Here is a 23,073-nt window from a genome sequence, read left to right as displayed (position 1 = left end):
CACAACAAAAGGCAAAGCACTGATACAGACAGTTGCACATATATACAGGGTGTCTTAAGAAATGTGTTTGAAAATCCTCAAGGGTAAAGGTAATGGAATATTTGCTTGCTGCCTTCCTAATTACAGTAGACTCTCTTAAAAGAGCACTGACACAAAAATTTTGCACCTTGTTTTTTTTTGTTGCAATAGATAGCTTATGATAGCTTATGATCCACTTATCATGGCTGCAAACCTCGTTTGCGCGAGTGCGCGACAGTTATTTATTTAGAGACGTTTTTAGAGCGCCCAGTCGCAGTTTCGGTTTCAAGGAGCACCGAGCTGGGCAGCACTACTTCCGGAGGACGGGCAAACACAACTGGCCACGTGAACACGCAAAATTGTGACTTAGGCGGCGCGCGAGCGTGGGTGCTAGAGTGCCTCGGTGCGGTGGGCGCCAAACCAGGTCAAGTGGCGCCAGCCATGGAGGATTAGAAACAACTAACAAACGCGTAATCTATGTCCTCCGAGCATTCGGAAGCGCCCATCTCGACTCGCTAAGTTTACAGCATCGATTATTTGACTATGGCTCTCAAAAACGGCGCCGAATCGGGACGAATACATTGCTGTTGAAGCTTAAGGGGAGATGCTACTCGAAGACACTTTTTCTTTAATATTCACCCTAGAGCAATGAAACTTGAGCTGGTTATAGAACTTTTTATGCTGATTTCAAATATGTAATTAGTTTTCTTGCAAGTTGCATACTTTTAGTTCTGCAACATGACAAAGTGAAAAACTTAAGCCTTTTGCCCCCCCTTTTTTCAGACCTAAACTTCAATAATTTTTTACATTTGATAGTTCATAATGTTTCAAATAAAGTGCGGAATGCAAATAACTAATTAGGAAGTCCATACAAAATATGTACTAGACGTGAAAAATTTTAACGTGGGAAGTTCATATTTCCCCTACCCTAGTAAAAGTTTACATAACTTTTTTTTATTATATAATAAGAATATTGAAACTTAAACAAGATAATTGCATTTAACGTACTTTGGAAAAAATTTGGGAAAAATTTCATGCAGATCTGAGCACCAGAAGTACCCGAAAAAGGAGGGGCACATTGACAAAAATTGCAAAATTTGCGTTTTGAGAAAAACGAGTTTTAAAGTCAAAATTGCATGTTTATTTATCAAAGATGCCATTGAATGCGACTAAATTTGTACACAAGAAAGAGCAATCCTCTTTGTAGTGGCCACTGCCATTAAAATGCGCCAGCACCATAGGTTTGGCCCTCACGGCTCTTTCGAGCTGACTCCTTGACAAGAGATTTTTTCTTCAGCGCACGCCGACGAGCCCTTGCTTCTCCGGTTAGTTTTTGAGACATTTTTTTCTGGCGTGTGCTGTCCCATGATTTGCCAAGAGCAACCAGATCATGAGGCGGGAGCACGCCAAGTTCTTCCAGAACACGTTCAAAACTGGAGTGCCCTCGATTAAACCAATATGTTCAGTACTGTCATATCAGCAATCAACGAAGACTCGTTGTCCTGTGATTTTTCTTCGTCTTCGAAGAGTCCGATCTTTTTCTGGGAGGCACTCACATATTCGAATGCCGCGGCAAACTCGTCGGACGCATCGGCGTCACTGCCACTACGCCTTGCGGCAGCAGACGCCCTTTTCGTGGTCTGAGTGTTCAGCTTTGATTTGCGCCGGCGTCCTCGAAATTTGTGCGTTGCGTGAAACTTCACAGGCCGGTGACCGCGCTTCCTACGGCTTTCTTCATCCATAACGGATAAGCACTCGAGAAAAGCGTTGTTCAGCTGCGCTGCTCAACGAGACATGGATCCTGCAAGTAGGCTTCACAGCACACACAGGCGCGCAGCGGCCAATGGCGGCTCCCGATCCGTACCACGTGATTTAAAGCCAGTCGCGGCGCTCGAAGAAGGCGGCAAAAGCGTGCGTCTCTTTATTATTTCTTGCGCTGCAGCAGCGCGGGAAACCGTCATTATTTGAACAGTGAGGCTCGGCTCTTCGCCTCATGCGGTCGACAATGGCGAGCGGCGGCGCATTATCGGCGGCAAGGTGCTCGAAGATGACACACTTTCGGCCTTTTGACAGCCACCTTGTGCTCTTTAGACGCAATTTTAAAGCGTTTCCAGTTGAGTCTCGGCATTGATTTTTTTTTTCAGAACAGTAGAGGTACTAATCTTAACAAAACAGGTGAAAACAAGAAATCGATAATTTTTTAGAAAACTCTCGTTTTTCGACCCGCATCTCCCCTTAAGGACATGAATCTAAAGCAAATGGAAGCATCAGTTCGGAACTTACACGTTACAGAGCGCGCGGCGGCCACTTGATAGATTCGAAGTGGACGACAACCGCTTTTGGCAGTGCTATGTTTTTCGGAGGCGCGAATGCCTCGCCGGCGAAGCTTGCCGTGCAAGTTGGACAGCTCTCGCGCGTGCGGCGACGGCTGACGTTCTGCGGCACCGCGCCGTTGCGGCAGGCTTGCCGCTAGCGTGAGAGGGCCATAACATCTGCCAACGGGCACGACGAGCGAACAGCGGAAGAGAACACAACTAGAAGACGCCAAGCAGCAGGCACGGAGGAAGAAATGGCAGGTAGCACGGCACAAGCGCAAGGGCACAACCAGCCACCAGCCAACACAAACTCGTGACGTAGGTTTGTTTACACCAACGTTACTAGAACAAACTCAGTTTCAAAGCTCCGTATCTCCGCCAGCGGAGGAGGGTGGTCCGAACGGCGGTCGCGAGAACTAGCGGCGCTGCAGTTCCGTCTTGCGCCACTATCGGCGCGTCGTCTGCTGCCACGGCATAACGCTGCGGTCCGCCGCGCAGTTGCTCGCGGCAACTTTCTTGTTGTACTAGTTAGGTGGATACTTAGGTGGATATGCATAAGGTCGTCTGTATGCATTGGCCCGCGTGCGTTGTTCATTGATTGGCTAAGAATCGATGTTCGGTCTATATTGTCACGCCCACTTCTTGTTTTATTTTGATGTATTCGGGTTTGACCAGCAAGGACGGTTAACAACGCTCGACGCTGTCCGCGAAGCAGTGTTTGAGAAGCTTCGCGATTGTAATAGATCGTTTTGGTAAGATTGCGCGCTGCACGCGAATGTTCCAGCTTTGTCGAGAGATAACGCCAGTATAAAAGCCGACGCGCTTGACCGCTTGTCAGTTGATCGACGGTCGACGCTCTGTTCGCCGCTATCAGTGTATTACTGTAGTTTGACTCAGTTTCCCGGCCACAAGTTCGGCCTAATAAAGAGTTTCCTCTCGGACCTGCTGACTGCTGCCTTCGTCGACGTCACGACCCTGTGGCAATATTTGAGCTGTCTACATTGCGCTTAACTTCCAAGCATAGGAGTTTCTAAGCGAATGAGGGTTTTCAGAGTAATTTTTATAATTACCACCACAATTTTAGCCGCTGCCGTCTTATCTAGACCAAGAACAACCCAACACGTTTGTAAAAGCCTTTATAGTGCACAAAGAAGCGTACTTACTCAAGATACAAAAACGTTCATGAAAAACAATACTCATGTTTCTACAATTTATTGAAAAATCTTTCTCGAAAAACATCAACAATGCTTTGCAATGTTTACAAGACACGTTTTCGCGACGGTTAAAGGGATACTGACCCAAAATCAGAAAATTTTACGAGAACTCGGTAAATGAAATCTCAGTGTGCGATTACATCGAATAGATGTCGTCTCTGAGCAATTTTTTCAGCGGATAGCTGTATTTTCGGTGTCTCATCCTTCTACGGTGCCTTAAACAATTCGAACGGATCGGCCGTGATGTGAGCACCGAGCAGTTATTCGCGCGTATACTCTGTCGCTAGAAAAGTCGTCAGTATTCAACTTCAGTTTTTCAACTTCACCGAGCAGATGTTCCATGCCCGCAGCACTTTACACTGTACGACAGCCGTTTGCGTTTCGTGCTGTAGCCGTTCACTATGCAGTTAAACTGCTCGTCAACTACAATTATCTTTTGCACAAGTAAGTCTCCGTTCCCGAAGCAAAGTGTGGGATTGGGCTAGTTGGTATTCCATTATTAAACTGCTCAGCGCAAAAAATTTGACACGGTACACATAGAAAAGACGAGGACCAGCGCTGGTCCTCGTCTTTTCTATGTGTACCATGTCAAATTTTTGCGCTGAGCAGCCCGTTCCCGAGCCGGCGAGTGTAAAATATTTCGCACACCTTAATTGTTCAATACCTCGTCGTAAAATCTCTCGAAAATCCGCTGCTTTGAAGGCATAGCGACAGCTGACAACTGATCGAATGTTAGTGTGATGCAACTCTCAGTCTCGGTAGCGTATATATATAGGTAATCGCCTGCCTTTCGTTTTGCTGTTCTATTTCTGGCGGCTCCTCCAAATTGGGCACTGGGCTTTCGCGGGACGCCGTGCGTTTTGGGGGGGATTTGCGCCTAAACCCCGAACATTTTGGCTTTGAAATGTGGGGTGGAAGTGCTGGGAACAAGCGCGGCACGGCACCTGGCGCGAGTTCCCACTTTCCACGTAGGATCAAAGCTTCTTGTCCCGCAACGACACGACGATTTACAATGTCGTCACTCTCAAAATGAACGTCACCGACCTTGCATTTCGCAGTAAGCTTTCTATCTTTGCGATGCAAAGCTTGAATGGCGTAGGGTCTTTTGCAGGTCCGAACAAGTGTCGTGAAGCGGAGTCGTCGTTGCGGTAGCCGCTCTTGCAGCCCGGCGCAAAGCAAGTCGGCATACCGCACTGTGAATCTGTTCGCCCTCGTTACGCTTCGTACATCATGCACGTATCTTCGTACAAGACGCTAAGCCTGGTCAAGAACAGTCGCAAAAATGACGAGCTAACAAAGCGCAGACGTCGCTGTAACCCACGTGCGCTCGTACACCGGCGGCGCCGGTCACAGCAAGCGCCAGCCGCGGGAGCTAGACGTGACTGCAGCGCCACTAGTTCTCACGACCGCCACGCGGACCGCCTCTCCGGCGGAGCTTTTAAACTGAGTTTGTTCTAGTAACGTTGGTTTACACATCCCCCGCGTTGATGTCGGCGTCGCGAAGCGCTCTCATCTCGCTCAGTCGCGCGGCACACACTTTAAAATTGATTTTAAGTATGTTCTAGGCTATATTGGCCCTTGATATTTCGTAGACGTGTATGGCTCCACATACATCTGTTTCACTCATTATCTCGCCTTCGAAATTTTGTGTCAGTGCTCCTTTAAACGGAATTGCTGCTTAAATGGAACAACGGCCTCTGATATGATTGGTTTCATACCTTCATCTCTGGGTGAATGGAACACCTGTTAAACGGAACATATTTTCTTCTTGTTAATGCATTAACGAGAAGAAATATTTTCTTGGTCCCTTCGTGTTTTGTGTAAAGAGAGAGTGTTGTAATTTCCCTGTAGCGGCAGACATCTTAAGATGACTAGCGACATCAATTACGCTTGTAATTAAGGAAATAAATTTTTAGTTTTTCATTATTGGAGGGAGGCAGTCTGATCAAATTGGAGAGTTCAAGTCCTTTCTGCGAAGAGCCCAGCGCCGCTTTGAGATTTGGAAAAAGCACCTTCTTCTGGCAATTATTGTGGAGCAGTGAAATTTGACCAAGTACAGGGGAAACCGAAACTGAAGCGCCAATGAGCACAACTAGCAGACAACCAGAATGACATCACTGTTCACGACAGGGACTGCAGTAGTGTTAGTTGTTTTGCATTCGCTGATGTGCATGCGCCATGCGTGCTCAAGCGCACACACGAAGCAAAGTCGACTGATGGTTCATGTAACGACGCTCGCTCATTCTGGGCACCTCGGAAGAATGTGGCAGCTTCTGCGTTTTGGTTTCACTGGTGAAATTGGTTGAATTTCATCACTCTGCTAAAATGACCAGTGGCCGCTTTTTGGAAAGCTCCGAGTGATGATCGCAGGAAGGGCTCTGACTCTCCCATTCGAGCCGACTTCGTAATTAAAAAGAATTTATTTTCTGTACCATTTCTGCTGCACTTGATGTCTCTTGCTATCTGAAGATCTATGCTATTGCAGAAAAAGCAAATGGGAAGGCTTCTATTCTATTTTGCCTATCTTCGAGGATTTTCTGAGACATTTCTTCAAACACCCGATATATCGCATTCATGAGCAAATGTTCGCTTTGGCTATGTATTTTCTAGCGAAAAAAAAAAAAATATTTCGCTAGTTTTTGTTTTAGCTGGCTCATTACTTGTACATATATATATATATATATATATATATTGTAACAAGACCGCACATAATTACGTAACAAGACCGCACATAATAAACAGACGATGCCCTTCATGTCGCCATTTCTAACTTCTTCTTTATTCTCCCCAGTCCCCCTGGCCTGAATTCTGTCGTCTTCTTCCTCAATTGCTTGAGCTTGCTTCATATATATATATTTTTTTGCATTTTCAAAGTGCTTTTATTCAGCCCGCTTGTATGCAGCTACAATATCTCAAGCTCTTGGACAGCTACAGCTGTAATTGATTTGTACAGTCGAACCCACTTATAACAATATTCACGTACCACGAATATCCCATTGTTATAACTGATAATTATTATAAACTAGTTGCATGAAAAAAGCAATATGCAGTTGACTGCAGATTTTTCATACATGCTTGAAAATTCGGACGCTTTCGTGGCACCGTCACAGGTCCCATAGACGTCAATGTATAAGAACACCCAGAATTTCAGACGCTGAAACTCTTCGGTGTATAATTTTTCAGACTTTCTGAGCAAACTGCAGATCCGAAACGGCATTAACTGAAGCCCCCACCTCCACCATGTCTTTATGTTCGAACCAGCGCTTTCCAGCGTCCCATCCGTTCGCGGCAGTACTCGAGCTTGAAAGGCTGCTTTGCTGCAATGCCATGGTGTGATCGGGTGAAGCTAATAAAAAAAACTGAAGTGGCCACTGTCACGGCGCACTGTGGCCATGTCTTTACTGATAAGCATCGGAAATGTGCAAAGACATGACTGCGCCAGTACTGCTTAATCGCTGACAGCACTGGACATGTGCATGTGGGCTAGCACAGTTGTATGCGTGCTGCATGCATTTATTAGGCAGTAACCCAAATGTGCCACGCCACCCTTCATGCTGCCTCTTTGTTCGAGACTGCTAAGTCAGCACCACCTTTGGCTAAGTGCACCGCATAGACGCGTTGTCTTCTCAAACGATTCGCCTCGAGATCTTTGAGGGGCACCCTCTTGCGTGTGACGTCAGAGAGGGGACACGGGTGCCGCTCTTCGCGCACGCGTTCGCTATGTGAAGCCTGCTCGACGCTACCGGCCAGTCTCTCCTGCTCGAGTTTAGTCGGCAAGTTCATAAAGCAATTTGTACTGAATGTTCAAGTAAAATGCCCAGCGAAATCGAGCAGAGTTGCCGTCAGGAGCACGTTCAGTGTCGATTGCTCCTGGTGCCGTCTGCTAAACTTTCTCTTGCAAATGGACGTAAAAGTCACCAGGACCCAACAATATTTCAAATATGTTTCTTAGACGCTACGCAGAGCAAGTGTGATTCTCAGTATCTTTTAAAACTGCTAGAGTTCCAGTGGAATAGCTATGTGCAAAGATCATCCACAAAGGTGGGAGCAAACTACAGGTAAACAATTACAGACCCGTATCACTAACCAACTGCTGTTGTAAGCACATGGAGCGCATTATTAACAAAGCAATTATGACATATCTTGGCGAAAACAACTTGCTATACACTAAACAACATGGCTTCTGCAAGGGTCTTTTGACAACAACACAGCTTTTGGAAACCATCCATGACTTTGCTGCAGTAATTATTTCGAGACTACAAGTAGACACTATATTCATAGACTTTTCAAAAGCATTTGACAGAGTAACCCACTGGAAGTTAATGAGCAAGCTGAGGAACATTGGAATAGACAAAGTAGTATTCTGGATAAGCGCTTACCTTTGTAACCGTACGCAATTCGTTCAAGTAAACAGTGGTGTGATGCCGTGAAGCTGTTGTGGGCTGCTGTGCAACTTGAACGCGTGAAGAGATGCTAGTGTGAAGTACCACATATTCCCATGCGATCTACAGTGTCGGGAAGCGTAATATTCGTAATAGAGCACTTCTTTTTGTCACAAACGAGCGCTAAAGCAGGTGTACGCCGCCGCATCCTGACGACAGCATCAAGTCACCGCGCCAACATTTTCCCCTCAACGGGTGTGCGCAACGAAAAAAAAAAAAAAAAACAAGCATCAAAAGGCGCCCAAAAGCGTGCCCTTACCTTCTCCACCAAAGACGCCGTCGCGGCAGCCTAACGCCCGCGCATATCGGGAGAATTCGAAAAATCAAAGTCGAACCGACTGTTTCCGCAGACGAACTGGCGAGATGCATCCCTTTCCCCTAGCTGTCGCTGTGCTACGTGCTACACGCCGAACAATCACTTGGAACGTTCGCAAAACCGCGAAGGATCCAAACGAGAGACGACTGAGGGTAGGACGGTATGGTGAAGTCGGCGAAGAAGTTATGTTGTTCGTGTGAGTTGTGTAGTGTGGTCAGTCCATCCTGAAAAATCGAGTGATGACGCCGTGGGAGCACTGTTTAGAAGAGTGTCGCCGATGACTGTAATCAGAGCTGGAGTTCGTTTGAGTGTTTCCTGGAAGAGAAATATTCAAGAAACGTTCGAAGAATTGTGGGCTGCACACGTTTGGTGAATATTCAAGGCCTTTAAAGGGGCACTGACATAAAAGCTCAAAGCTGAGATGTGCCCTTCATTTGATTGCTCGGTATGCATAGGTCTTCTTGGCCAAATTTGAATGGCGTCCGTCACGTGGAAGTAACTTTATTTCAAGGGCAAGCAGCGTGCAAAAGCTCAACGGGACATTCAGCACTCTGCGACATCGACACTAGTGCTACGTGTTCAATGTGATACATTCTGCACATACCATCCTGAGTGACGATATTCTCGTAACAATGATGTCGATGATCTGAGTGTACTTATTATGGAGCCGTCATGCACCGACGGCCGGCGACGCTCTCACTCCCAGCCAGTGGCTCTCCTTTCTGTCCTGATCCGTGCCTGCGATTCCTCGTGTCACATCGACTTACTTGTCGTGTGCTCCTCAGTGCGAGTGCAATTAATTGGAGAATGTCGGGGAACCGCTGCGTAGTGCGGACCTGCTCGTCGAGGCATGGCAAAAACGGAAGGTGCGTGGCGTTTCATGCATTTCCGAGGCGTGAAGCTCAACGCAGCCAGTGGGTTGACTTCGTACGAGCCGTTGGACCAAGGTACAGTAAAAGCTCGTTAATTCGGATTTCTAGGGACCGGAAAAAATGTCCGAATAAACCGAATGTCCGAATTATGTTATGAGGCATGTTCTGCCACACATACGCAAGAATGCTAACTGCGCTCAGGAGACTCATGTCATATTGTTTGCCAACGTTATGGCACAGGAGCAACTTCTTGTCTGGAGAGCCCATTTTTCAGGGCACGCAAAATTTATACTTCGGTGGTGAAGTCCTTGGCCTCGAACTTGGGCTGCTTCGTTGGCGTTGCCAATGGCGGAGAGCGCGTTCAAACGAGAAGTCAGCACAAAAGCACCCGCAACGATCAAGGTAAAGGAGCCGTACTGAATCGTTCCTCGATAAAACGGCGTTCAACGATGCAGCACACCAACAGGAACAAAGCAACAAAATGGCAGGCGTTCAACCAGTCTCAAGTCAAGCCAAGTTGATAATTGATGTCCATGGCGATGCTGCGTTTGAGCTTCACTTTTGTTCCGATTTTTTTTTTTTTTTTCGTTTTCAAGCCTCGCCAGCGGCCTGAAAGTCGCTGAATTATCTGATTTGCGGTCAAATCTGTCCGAAATTACGAGCGCCCAGTTTCATAGAGTGATGCGTATATTTACAGGGACCAGATGACACTCCGAACTGATTTTCCGAATTAGCGACACTCGAATTAACGAGCTTTTACTGTATTAGATGCCCGTGATCAACAGCCGCATTTGCTCGCTGCACTTTGCGGCAGGCTGCTACAGGGTGAATCCTGTGTTGGCAAAGTAGTTGGGTCTACCTGGCAATACAAGGCCCCTTCTCGAGGCCGGGGCTATTCCCACAGCATTACCGGCGTGTGCCCCACTCCAGCTGAAAGCAGCGATTTACTCACCAAACGTCCGTGACATGAGGTGTGTAGTTGGTGTTCCTGTGCTCCAACAGTACGGCCGGGGCTGATAAATACGTTGCATTTAACGCAGAGCTTTTCAGGCGAGGATCGCGAGCCTGCCGCTTCTTCTAGATCGTTGTCATCATCACTTGTCGATGTTGACTGCGACGACGGTGACAGCGACGATGTTGGCGACAAAGACATGGCAGCACATGTGGTCCTAGCGGACGGACGAAATGTCAGCTGGACGTGTCGTCACTTTTTTTTTGTGGCCGCAGGATCGGCTGAGGTGCGGCCTCGACGTGGCCGTGAGATAGCGCTGCCAGCACTACAAAGTGGCGCGCTTTCCACCCGTTTTGAATCGCGTTCGATACCGGATATAATAATCAATATTACAGATGCTTATTTGTCCCTCCGCTGCATTTTGAGTCGCAAATCGTTACTAGGGGGTCGAGAGCTACTTGCGGATGCAAAAAGATTCACATGCGTAAATTTCATGTCAGTGCTCCTTTAAGTGTTCTTGGATAGTTTCTAATGGATAAGAGTGCATTTTTGGCACGGTAAGTTTGTTCCCGTTGTTTTAAAAACCATCTAAGTGATGTTGTGAGTTGTAATTGATACCTGCCGAGTGTGCAAGTTTGCGTGATGCTTGTACTGCCTTAACTGAGAATACATTTTGTGTTGTCAACCCGGCTCTAACTCGTCTTTGGACCACAACCGGCGTTCGTTGGCGCACTAAAAGGACCTACATTTAAATAGTGTGTGCTTTTGTGGTGCGTTTCGGTGGGCCGATAAGTCAGCCCTTGGAATCTGCCCGGCGACTGCCTGCCCATTAACGGGATCAGTGATTGAGTGACTTTTCATTTCGGGTGAGTGAAACGGGCAGCATTCATGGAGAGTATTGAGGCCGACTCTACAAAACATTGGTACTCCTTGGGCAAACTGTTCATATATGTGGGTAATCGGCACTTCTAATAACGACTTCAGTATTCAACCTGTAATGTGCAACTATGAAATGCGTAATCTACAGCCTGATTGAAGTGTCGCGCGTACAAACGCGACTGTAGGAGCGCTTCTCCGTGAACGGCTGTACTGGAGCGGTGGCGCCAGAGTGGGCGCAAAGAGAACTAGGCCCCAGGCGCCGTTTCGGCGCCACGTAGCAGGCCGCACCTGTTTTTTATGTAGCGGCCGTGGCTATGCTTTACCCTGTCCACTCTTCCTTTCCTTCCTCCTCGCCCTCACTTCCCGCACCCTTACTATACATGCGTTAGCACGGCAAATTGGGCTAGTTGGTATTTATTAATGTTTAAACTGGATAAGGCGTGCACACAGACATGGATACTAGAAGGGGTCTGTGTCTGTGTGCGTGCCTTATCCAGTTTAAACATGCTTACTATACCTACTATACATGGCTATGCTACACATGGTTCTGCCTGTGCGATGCCATACATGGCTATGCTATGCTTTACCCTTTCCCTTCTTCCTTGCCCTCCTCCTCACCCTCATTTCTTTCCTGCCCCCTTGCTATGCATGGCTATGCTATAGATGGCTGTTCTATACATGCAACGATTCCACTCCTGCGCCAACTGCACCAAAGTGTGCCAAATTGTATTTACTGCACCGTCCTGATAATATCAACGAAATTTGCGCCAAACTGCGCCAGTCTCAGGTTTGGGGTTGTCTACAGTAAAATCTCGTTACTACAAACATCAGATTAACGAATTTTTTTAAAATCCCTGCCAAAATGCCTATATTGCCAATGTAAAAAAAATTTCAATACTACGAATTTCAGAATACCGAATATTTCAGATTAACGTACGTAATTTAACCCCGAAATCAACAAAATGCTTCGTTATTACGAAGTTCTGTGAATGTTTCGGTACAGAAATCACTGAAGCTTATACCTATCATCATCTGCAGCAGATATGTGCCGTGAAACCCGCTTCAACGGGTGCAGCCCCATCAGTGTCGACATCAACGCGAGCGTCACCAACCGGTCAAACTGGTCCAACCAAATCAAACAACTTCGTAGGCTTAGTTTCGCTGTTGCCGCTGTTCTCACCACATTTCCAGTTGCTGTCGTTTGGAGCTGCGAAGTTGAGATCGTGTTGTGCGGTCGCTTTTCTGGCAATGAGTTCTCCTGGCCCCAGCGTTAAAAAGAAGCGACGCCAGTTTTCGCTCAAGGAAAAAGTGGACATTCTGACGGAGCTGAATGCTGGAAAAAAGCAAGTGGACATATGAAGGGAGCGTGATATCACGCTGCCAACAGTGGCAACCATACCGAAGGATCGGGAGAAGATTGTGAAATTACATCGAGAATCACAGCTGGCTCCCTCAAGAAAACGCTTGTGGCTGGGCAACTACCAAACCGTCGACGACGCCGTCCTGACATGGTTTAAGGATGCCAGACAACACGGTGTGCCCTTGTCAGGCCCTATTATTCAAGAAAAGGCGCGACAGTTCGCGGTCGCTTTGGGCACCTCCGGCTTCGACGCAAGTGCCGGATGGCTCTATCGGTTCCGGCAAAGGAATGGCATCATGTGGCAAGTCGTGCGCGGGGAAGAAAAGGTGGCCGATGCCGAAAGTGCAATTGCCTGGTGGAACGAGCACTTTCAGGAAATCGTCGAGTTGTTCAGTCCAGACGACGTTTTCAACGCTGACGAAACGGCGTGCTTTTATCAGCTGTTACCTGATAAGACAATGAACTCTAAAGGTGAAAAATGCAAGGGCGGAAAAAAATCGCGTCTTAGCGTGTCAGTGCTCTTCTGCTGCAACGCCACATACACGTAAAAACTCAAGCCTCTTGTTATTGGCAAGTCCGTCAAGCCTCACTGCTTGAAAAACGTTGTCTCGTTGCCTTGCGACTATCGGGCAAATAAGAAAGCGTGGATGACGCGGGAACTGTTCACGCAGTGGCTGCTGCAGTTCCACAACACCATGAAGAAGAAACAAAAGAAGGTTCTTCTAATCGTTGATAACTGCTCAGCACATATGGTGAACGTGCGTTTGAGCAATGTGCAGCTTGAATTTCTGCCCCCAAATTGTACGGCTTTGCTCCAACCTTTAGACCAGGGCATAATAAGATGTGTGAAGGCCGAATTTCGGAAGCGACTTGTGCAGCGCCTTGTCATTAACATACGACTGAGGCTGCCCAGGGTGGTCAACATCCGTCAAGCCGCAGAAATGCTGACAGGGTCGTGGTGGAACGTCAAGGCAAGCACCATTAGAGACTGCTGGCGAAAGGCATGTCTTCTCAAGACTTCGCTTACGCCGCAAGACTGCGAGCCTACGCCACGAGACTGCGATGACGAAGCGGAGCTCGACCCAGAGCTTTGGAATGAGCTTACCGAGAAGCTCCTGCGGTAACCTTCGAGGATTACGTAGACAGTGACTGCGCAGCGGCTACGTCCGTAAAGCTCACCTGTGAAGAAATCGTGAGTCAAGTGCGTGAGCAAGATTGCTGTAGCAGTGACGAAGACGACGCTGGAGGTGCAGAGGGTGGGACGACGGAAGAGACTATTTCCATCTCGGATGTTGTGGTGTTCCTTGAGAAGACCTGATCGTACCTCGGGTGCTGCAAGGATGTACCCGAAGAAGGTTGCGGACGTGGAGGCATACATGCACCAGCACCTTAACCGACTTTTTTAAGCAGTAAATTATTTCCACTCGGTGCCCAGTGTTTTTGTTCATTGTTTACACCCAAACATGTGCACCTTCTGCAAAGGTACGTTATTTTCGCTGTTGTGTTACATTACCGACATCATTTTTCAGTACTACGATATTTCAGAATAACGAATTAAATTCGGCGGTCCCGCGAAGTTTGTTGTAACGAGATTCTACTGTATCACTGGCAGTCGCACCGCCGGCGCGACAAAACATGTGCAGCTTGATCTTGGGGCCGTCAAAGTCGCAACCACAGACCAAGAATTATTCCACTGAAAAAACAGTGCTCGCACGTGCGTCCCAAGTAAGCCATGACGCCATGCACGGGGCCGACGTAACTTTTGTTGTGCAAGTCAGCTCGACAGCATAATGCACTCTCCGCAGAGGCTCGTGACGTCTAGGTCAATCGGCAGCATGAAAGTGTGGCAGCGATTCATCGGCGGACGTCGTCAGTTCCAGAAATGCTGCTGATAGCTCGTTTCAAGCGTCGCACGGCACGTAATGAAAGCAGTTTTCAGTAATAACTACACGCGGGCCGCTAAAATGTCTGTCACTTCTGTTTCTGGACATCGTGGAATAAAATCAGGGATCGCTAGCAGTAGATATATGGAACAGTATCGAATTTTTCGTGCTTCGCGTCTATGGAAGAGCACGTCAACGGTGGGAACGCGTTTGACATTTTTCCTGAGATATACTTTATCCATGGATCTTCACCCAGAAGAGCTTTTTCTTAATTCCTTCCAGAAGCACATCTGGTTTTTAATCACTCTGCAGTAAAGACCCTCTAAAAGGCCCTGCCCTTTCGAGTTCGTGAGTGCTAGGGTTCCAGTTCGAATTTTTTGCTTGCTCTTTTAAAAATGTCATCTCGTTAATAAAAGCATGCCTCCTGGTCGGAGCAAACGCAATTGCGTTTTAATATGTGCAGCTGTCAGTAGCGGGCTTGTCGCTGACGGCCCGCTACTGAAGTGCTACGCGATGTTACAAGTCCGCCCCTTGCTTTCCAGGGTCAATAGCTGACGGTTAAGAAAACTCAGTTTTGCTTAAGGGCGAAGCAGTGAATGCGATACCAACAAATTATATTGTTATACGAAGTAAGGCTAGCAGCTAACTCTTTTGGATCTGATCTCGCGTAACTCAACAAAATGCTGGTTTGAGGGACTATGGCCGCTCCAGGAACCGAAGCTGTTTTCGTGCTGGGAGTTCTCTAAACACGAAGTAATACCCGTCACACTGGTCGTTTTAATGTCATTCGAATAGAATGACATTTGCATCTAATGACATTATGCGGCTGCTACACAGTGATATTTAATCTCATTAGAATCGAATGCCTTAAGAAATCGAATGAGTTTGAAAAACTCATTCGCCGTCACAGTCGAACCGAATGTATACTCTCTTCCCCCGGGACTACTTAAAATGTGGCATTCAGCATTCCCAATTCGACACGCATTCATACAAACACGCTATTTATGTTGCTTTTTAAGGCATCTCTCATTTTAACGAGAACAGGTTACGCAAGGCTGTTGCAAAATCTTTTTACTCTCCAACTCAGTGGCGTCTGGCCGCCGGTGCTGTTGGCCGTAGTGTAAACAAACAGACGCCTGTGTGCACGTGTATCTGCAGCGATGGCGTCAGCTTCACAAGCGCACTGAATCCAGGTGGAGGCGTTTGCTCTCATAAGGCTATGGGAAAACAATTTTACGTAGTTCCTTTGCAAACTGCTTTCCCGCATGGACGCATGTGAGACTGCGTTTTGAAAGCAAATAAACGCCGAACGCTCTGGGTTTCAGAGTGTGTGCTGTCGCACCGCAAACTGCCACGGGTGCCTCTGTCACTTCGCGTTGGGGAAAGCTTCAATAGACGCAGCACACCTTTTTTTTTTTTTCGTCACGCCGCGCATGCCTTAGGCGAACGCACTCCGCCTTGTTTCATATTCATACTCAACAGGCTGCGTCTTGATTATTTTTCTATCTGAAGATCAATGAGCCTCTTCGACTGTCTTATGCGCTTTTCTCGCAAGGCCTAGTACAAAGCAACTTAATGCTTTATTTGCTGCAGCTTAGCATCGTTGTTCAGCGGCACTGGCATGTCAGCCATGTTGTTTGTGTTCATGTTGCTACTGGCTAAGCGTCGTCTTGGCTTATGGTGGCCAGTTATTATGCGATATAAAATTTTAACCGTTTATTTTTTTGTGAAGCGACTTCCCACATGTCTTTTAAAATAAATAACTTCCCTTTTCTACCACTCTACATGTAGCTTCCTCAGTTTTTCAGGCCATTTTTTGTCTGAATTATCGACATTCGTATCATGAACAAATGACATTACTTTTTCCTGTGTAGCACCATCACGGATTGAATGGCATTCTTTGCACCGAATGACATTCGAACCTAAAGACGTTAACACCTCCAGTGTGACATGGGTATAAGCGTTGATAGCACAGCAAGTTTACGAGCCGTCTCCTGATGTCTCGAGCTAGCGCGCGCACCAGCGACTGCGCCCTTTGAGTGATGCCTTCGAGGCCCTGGCGTCCCTTCATGCTCCTTAAAGGGGCCCTGCAACACATTTCTTAGTTATATTGGAAGTCTCATTATTGACGCATGACTCTTCACGAGTCATATGCCGCAAAAATTTTTCGAATCCGTCAAGTCTAAGTGGTGTTACCAAATTATAGAGATCACGTTCCGCAGCTTTCTCCCTCAACTCAATGCAGCGAGCGCGCGGAGAGCTGCGCGCGGCGTGAAGGGAGGTAGGGCGGAGGTGCGAGGAGGCGACGTCAGCGCCGGCGGCATTTTTTTTCTTCATTTTTTTTCTCTCTGGCACCTCGGCGCAACCACGTGGTCTGTGGCGCCACTTCCGGTCGGCTCGCGCGGTCGTCGTCGAGCGGCGGAGCCCATGGCACCGTGTATCGCGCGTGCTTGAAAACTGCGAGTCGGTTTGGTAATGTTGGGTGTGCACCTCGAACTGCCGTAGTGTTTTCATCGCTCTGCCAACCATGGACGCAAACTTGCGTGCGCGTTTGGAACGAATGACAGCTGAGATGAGTTTCGACCCACACTCCGATACACCGCCTCGTCGCACTGCTCGCGCTTGAATCGTATTCAACACGGCAAAGCTGCGTGCACCCTTCTCCCAGTGGCGGTACTTCGACGCTGTTTGCTCTTCGAATGCGGGCGCACAGCGAGTGCGGGCTGACAACAAAGAACTAAGGACTAGAAGAAAGGATCGTGGGGCATCGGGCCGGCGCGGACCCATCCCCCGGCTGTCTGCAGCTACCGTGAAAATGCGAGTCTGCTTGGTTGCTGTGTCGCGGTTTCTCGGGAACCTGAGACTACGGGGAGGATACGCCGAGGTACGGCTCGATGACATACTGAACAGACAGCGAACGGGACTCTCGCCATACAGCGAACACAGATATCCTAAGCTAGCCGGCGCCAGCATTGTTATCGGAGAAATGCTGCACCGCTGCCTCGGTCGGTCGTGAGAACGTGCCGACGATGCAGTTACCAGCTGACGAGGCAACACTCGAACGGCTGCCACTCTCAACGGCAACCGGCGATGGTCAAAAGCACAGAAATATTCACGATTTCGGCACTGCACATGGTGAAGAAAACGCAACCACGCAACTACGAGCAGACGAGCTGTCGGTGAGACCGGAAGTGCTAATATTAATGTTTGTTCGGTGTTTTAACGGCATAACACAATATAAACATACATATTATCTACTTATTGAACTCAAAATTAACAACTAAGGTAATAATGAGGGTGTTATCGTGATTATAACATCAGCCAATGGTGGAACTGCCGACAATCGCGTCATATATTGCGGACTAATACATCATTTGTCGAGAGAAGAGGGAGCGATTTTCAGCTGACTGAGAATTTTTTGTGAATTCCAGGCCGCTCGCTTCGCTATAATATTTGGCTCGCGTGTTCTCGGGAGCCTCGACTACCGATTGACAGCGCTTTTTGACCCTGCTCAAAAAGTGTTGCAGGGCCCCTTTAATAAAGACAGGCGGGGCGTTTCCTCTCGCTGTTTGAGCAATCGACGGCAGGCCCACACGCGGGAAAATGGTATCACACGGGCTCTCTGTGCAACAGAGACGGCCGGCTCGTTTAATCTCCGCTTCAGCTGCGTTTGTTGCCAGCGCTCGTGAGCTTTTATTCGCGGGTGGAATGCGCGGGGTGGTGATATCACTTTGGATTTTATACGGAAAATTACGGCAACAGCGATGACAGAAACCCGTCGACAGTGTCCATGTAATTGCTATCACAATAAAAATTTTAATAATTGAGCCATTCCACTCTGTGAAATGGATGATAAGTGAAGCTGTTTCGCGCACGGCACAGAGGTGACATAGTGAAGGACAGTTTGGTATGTAAGGCCAGGTTGTTAATGGCCAGGCTGTTAACGTTCAATACTCAATATTAATGCGAAAGCCATAGATGCTTCATAAAACACAAAAATTGACCATCGGCGGCGCCAGTTGATTGATGCAAAAAATATAGATCACGCGATGGTGTCATCATGACGTCATACATCATCAAAACTTGTGACGTCATCATGGCGTAATATATCATGATGCCACGTGATAATGTCATCCCATGACATCGCCGCTTTTGCACTGCTTCCGTGATTGGCGCACCAATCACGAAGGTAGTGCAAAACCAGGTGAGGTGCAGAATGCTTGCATAGAGGGAGGGGGACGATCAACACGTAGATCGAGCAGCGTCTTCCTCGCTAGAAGGGGGGCCCTGTAGCGCACTAGCGCGGGCTACAAGAATCTGACCAGGAAGAGACGACGACGACGAAGCTACCAGCACGAGAAGGTAACGTGTGTTCTTGTTCGCGTCTGTGTGTGTGGTTCCAGACGAAATATATATTTTGTGGTCTCACAGCATCGACATCTTTCTGCCTGTTCCCACGCCTGCTTGATGCCATACATGCCTATGCTATGCTTTAGCCTCTCCTATCCACTTTTCCCTCCTTCTCACCCTCACTCCCCTTTCCCGCACTCTTACTATATTATGCTATACATGGCTATGTTATGTATAGCTTGGCCTGCGTGACGCCATACATGGCTATGCATAGATGCTTATAGACACTATGCTTTACTCTCTCCCATTCTCCTTTCCATCGTCCTCACCCTCACTTTCATCTCCCACCCCTGCGCTATGCTATACGTAGTTTTCCTGGTGTGACGCCAAGCGGCGACGTAGGATGGCACCATACGATGAGTTAAAGAATCCAGGTGGTCAAAATTTCCGGAACCCTCCACTATGGCATCTCTCATAATCATATCGTGGTTTTGGGACGTTAAACCCCAGTAATTGTTATTATTGTTATTGTAAAGGTGTTTATTAGCGGGTACTCGGCGACAATATACGACGGCAACAGTCAAGGAAGTGCCGACTCTCGGCACGAGCTGCGTTCTGTCCGAAAGGAGCCGAAGAGGGCGACCCTATGGGAGGGGCGGCAGAGGACGACCCACTGCACAGTTCCAAGACTTCGCTACATTATTACCATGCGATGACTTCCTTCCTCTTTCTTCTCCTCACCTCAGCCTCCTTTCCTGCCCCTTTGCTATACGTGCTTATACTATAGATGGCTATGATATACATGGTTTTGCCTGTGTTACGCCAAGTGACATGAGACCACAGTAACAGAATACGACAACCCGAGCCTCTAAACTGCTCGTAAAATAGTAAAGGCTGAAAATAAAGAGTACTCTGTAACTCTGCATGCATACATGCCTCTATCAAATGCTTTGCCCCACTATTTTGCTCACTCTGGATGATGCAGACCAATGTTTCCAAATGCAAAGTCATGCGCGTATCTCGCAAGCAGTCTGACTCAGAATACGTCTACAATTTAAACTCAACGAACTTGGCATATGTCGACAGTTACCGATACCTTGGCATGCTTATTTCAAACACTCTCACGTGGTCGGATCACATCGCACACTTAGTAGCTGACGCATCAAAGAAGCTTGGTTATATCCGAAGAACTTTATGCCTATCCCCTCCTACAGTCCGTAAAATTGCGTACGTAACCTTCGTTCGTACGAAGCTCGAATACGCGTCCTCCATTTGGAGCCCTCACCAAACCTATCTGTTTAATCTGTTGGAATTCGTTCAGAATAGAGCTGCCCGGTTTATTACGTCCAATTACGATCACTTATCAAGCATCACTTTTATTAAGGCATCTTTAGACTTGCAGAATCTAGCTGACGAGATGTAAATTTTCTCGACTGTTTATTTCATAAATTATATTATTCTTTTCCTCACTTGCATGGTTCTATCTTACTTTCTCCCGCCCGCTACTATCGCCGGCTATTTAATTCCAGAAGCCTCCAACGTCTTTTCGGTAGGACCGTTGCATTCAACAAGTCATTTCTTCCTGTCGCCATCGAGGAATGGAATAACTTAGCAGAAGCCATCGTCTCAGAGTGTGACTCGTGCACATTGAAACAGCGTCTAACAGCACACTTAAACTTGGAAGCCCATTAAAGCTCTACCACTGTCACTGTATTTTGTGTGTTTGTATGCGTAAATTTTGTGCGTGAATGTTTTTATACTTGTATAAGAACAGTTTCTGTGCGTCTGTTCTCGGATGCTGCAAAAGTATTGCTCGTGTATTTGTACTACTTTTTTATTTTCTTTGTTTTTTTGTATTTAGAAAAATGTTCTCCCTCCTTATGTAATGCCCCTAAGAGGCCCTTAAAGGGACCCTCTAACACTTTTCCAGACCTCATTGTTTTACATTTTTTACTTTCGGGTTGCTTAGACTGAAGGCTGAAGAGATTAGTGCAGCAAGAACGGCAGCGATAGGGGCACGCAGCCCGAAGTTATTCAGCCTAGAACACTCAAAATACAATAAAATGGAGGCCTACCCTCAACTCGATTTTCGCGGGGTCACCTGACCACGTTTCACTCGCCCTGTGATGTTTGATGGCGCCCCAATGAAATGAACTGAAAAATCCTACGTACGGGAAGCTTGCATACAATGTTGCCCATTTTTTCCAACGTAATGATGACGCAGTTGCAATAGTAACAAACAATGTGGTGCATTAAGAGTGAACTGCACGTGCGAAACGAGGCAGATTGCGAATGCCTCTATCATGTTTTGTAGTTTTAGTCATCTTTCTTGTTGCGACGGCGTCTATATCAACGCTCTTACATTTTTTCTCTTCAGTTTCTTCAAACAATGGCGCGTTTCCTTCAGCGCCATGGCGTTCGATGCATTCTTTGCCGGGCGCTGCAGTTTTAAAGTTGAAAAAGTCTAAGATTGTTCGTCTAGTTAGTGTTCAGTGAAGAAAGCATGCTAAAGAAAAACTATACCCAATAATAACCCCTTTTGTGATGCAACGCCGTTATTACTTCTAACGTTACATTTATCCAATCGTAGGCCAGCGCTCATCTTCGTCATTTCCGCCCGCAATAGTTCTGGCAAGCGCCACTATGTGTTGATGCGGTCGGCAGCGATGTAGGCGCTTCCAAGAAAAGTGTTGGAGGGCCCCTTTAAGGGTTAAATAAAAGATGATGATGATGAAAACATGCGTTCAGCTGTGTTCACACTTCGCATCGGGGAGTATCATGATCGTAGGCAATTTTTTTTTTGTTTTATTTATTTATTTATTTAACAATACTGTAGGTCTTCTGCAGACCCATACAGGAAGCGGGCATACATCATCACAGGTAACCAATTAGGTACAAAGTTCAGGAAATACAATATTTTGAGGGACGATACGCACAACAGCGAAACACTTGAAAAACTACGCATGAGAAACAATATATACTATGTACAAAAGATTACAATGCACCACTGCAAAACACGTTTTTCGTTATCGCAACAAGAACAGCAAAATGTAACTATACTGGCTCTGTTAACTGCTCCACAAAAGAACAAAATTCATCAATATTTGTAATATTAACAGCTTCACCTGGTAGCGCGTTCCAAGCGGTGACAGCGCGAGGGAAAAAGGAATATTTAAACACATTGCTATGGGCACTGAAGGGACGTATACATTTATCATGGTTCGTCCTACTAGAACGGCGGCCAGGCGGATGAATGTAGTCGTCTTTACAGATTTTAAGGTGACCGTGAAAAAGAAGATAAAAAAACTTCATGGAAGCAACATGACGCCGGCTAGACAGTGTTGCTAGGTGCGCTTGATGACGCATGTCCGTTGCACTGTCGCGCCAGGAGTATTTTGAGTATATAAACCTCAGGGCCCTGTTCTGCAATTTTTCAAGTTTTTCGCGAAGATAGTTTTGATGAGGGTCCCACACTATACATCCGTATTCTAGAATGGGCCTGACCAGGGTTTTGTAGGCGGTTAGTTTAACTGCTGAAGGTGCTTTGCTCAATTTTCTACGCAGAAATCCAAGTTGTTTAAATGCCTTGGTACATGTATTGGTAATGTGCTGTTCCCATTTTAAATCTTGCGAGAATGTGACGCCCAGATATTTTACTTTGTCAACTTTGCTAATATTGGAGCCATTAAGATTGTACACAAATGACAAAGGTCGTTTTTTCTTGGTTAGACTTATGAACGCGGTTTTAGACACATTTATTTCCATTCCCCACATCTCACACCATTGGGAAATGTTTTGTAAAGTAGAATTGAGTTTTAATTGGTCATCGGTACCACGTATTGTAGTGTAAATGACGCAGTCATCTGCGAAAAGTCGCAATGTTACACCTGGTTCCGCACAAGAAGAGATGTCATTAACGTAAACAAGAAATAATGTTGGCCCCAAAACAGACCCTTGGGGTACACCGGAAAAAACACCGAGGCAGTCAGAGTCTACGTTGTTTAAAGTTACATACTGGGAGCGATTAGTTAAATAGGCCGAAATCCACGCAATTACTTTGCTATTAATCCCAAGAGATTCAAGCTTGGCTATTAATTTGGAATGAGGCACACGGTCGAAGGCTTTCGCAAAGTCTATGAATATTGCATCAGCCTGAAGTTTGGAGTCAATTATGCCAGCAAAGTCATGCGCTATTTCTGCAAGTTGCGTTACCGTGGAGAGACCCCTACGGAATCCGTGTTGCTTCGGGTACAGCATATTGTTAGATTCTAAGTAATTTACAATGGCTTTGTTGAGGATGTGCTCCATTAATTTACAACAGTAGGTCGTCAGTGATATGGGCCGATACGTGTCCACCAGAAATCTGTTACCACTTTTATGGATCGGAATTATTCTTGCGCGTAGCCAGTCTCTCGGAAGTGCGCCAGTTTTCAGTGAAAGCATAAATATTTTAAACAAAAAAGGAGCAAGCT

The 23,073-nt window shown here is 46.8% G+C and overlaps 1 protein-coding gene across 5 annotated transcripts in view; it reads left to right on the top strand.

The window, feature by feature from the left end:
• LOC119395608 (trafficking kinesin-binding protein milt) overlaps nucleotides 1–23,073 on the top strand; it is a 469,019-nt gene that overhangs the window by 63,659 nt on the left and 382,287 nt on the right. The gene's annotated exons all lie outside the window — the stretch shown is intronic.

Source organism: Rhipicephalus sanguineus, chromosome 6 (genome assembly GCF_013339695.2).
Source record: "Rhipicephalus sanguineus isolate Rsan-2018 chromosome 6, BIME_Rsan_1.4, whole genome shotgun sequence".
Taxonomy (NCBI): Eukaryota; Metazoa; Arthropoda; class Arachnida; order Ixodida; family Ixodidae; genus Rhipicephalus; species Rhipicephalus sanguineus.
The sequence above is the reverse complement of the archived record's forward strand: the minus strand, read 5'-3'. Positions and strand labels throughout refer to the sequence as shown.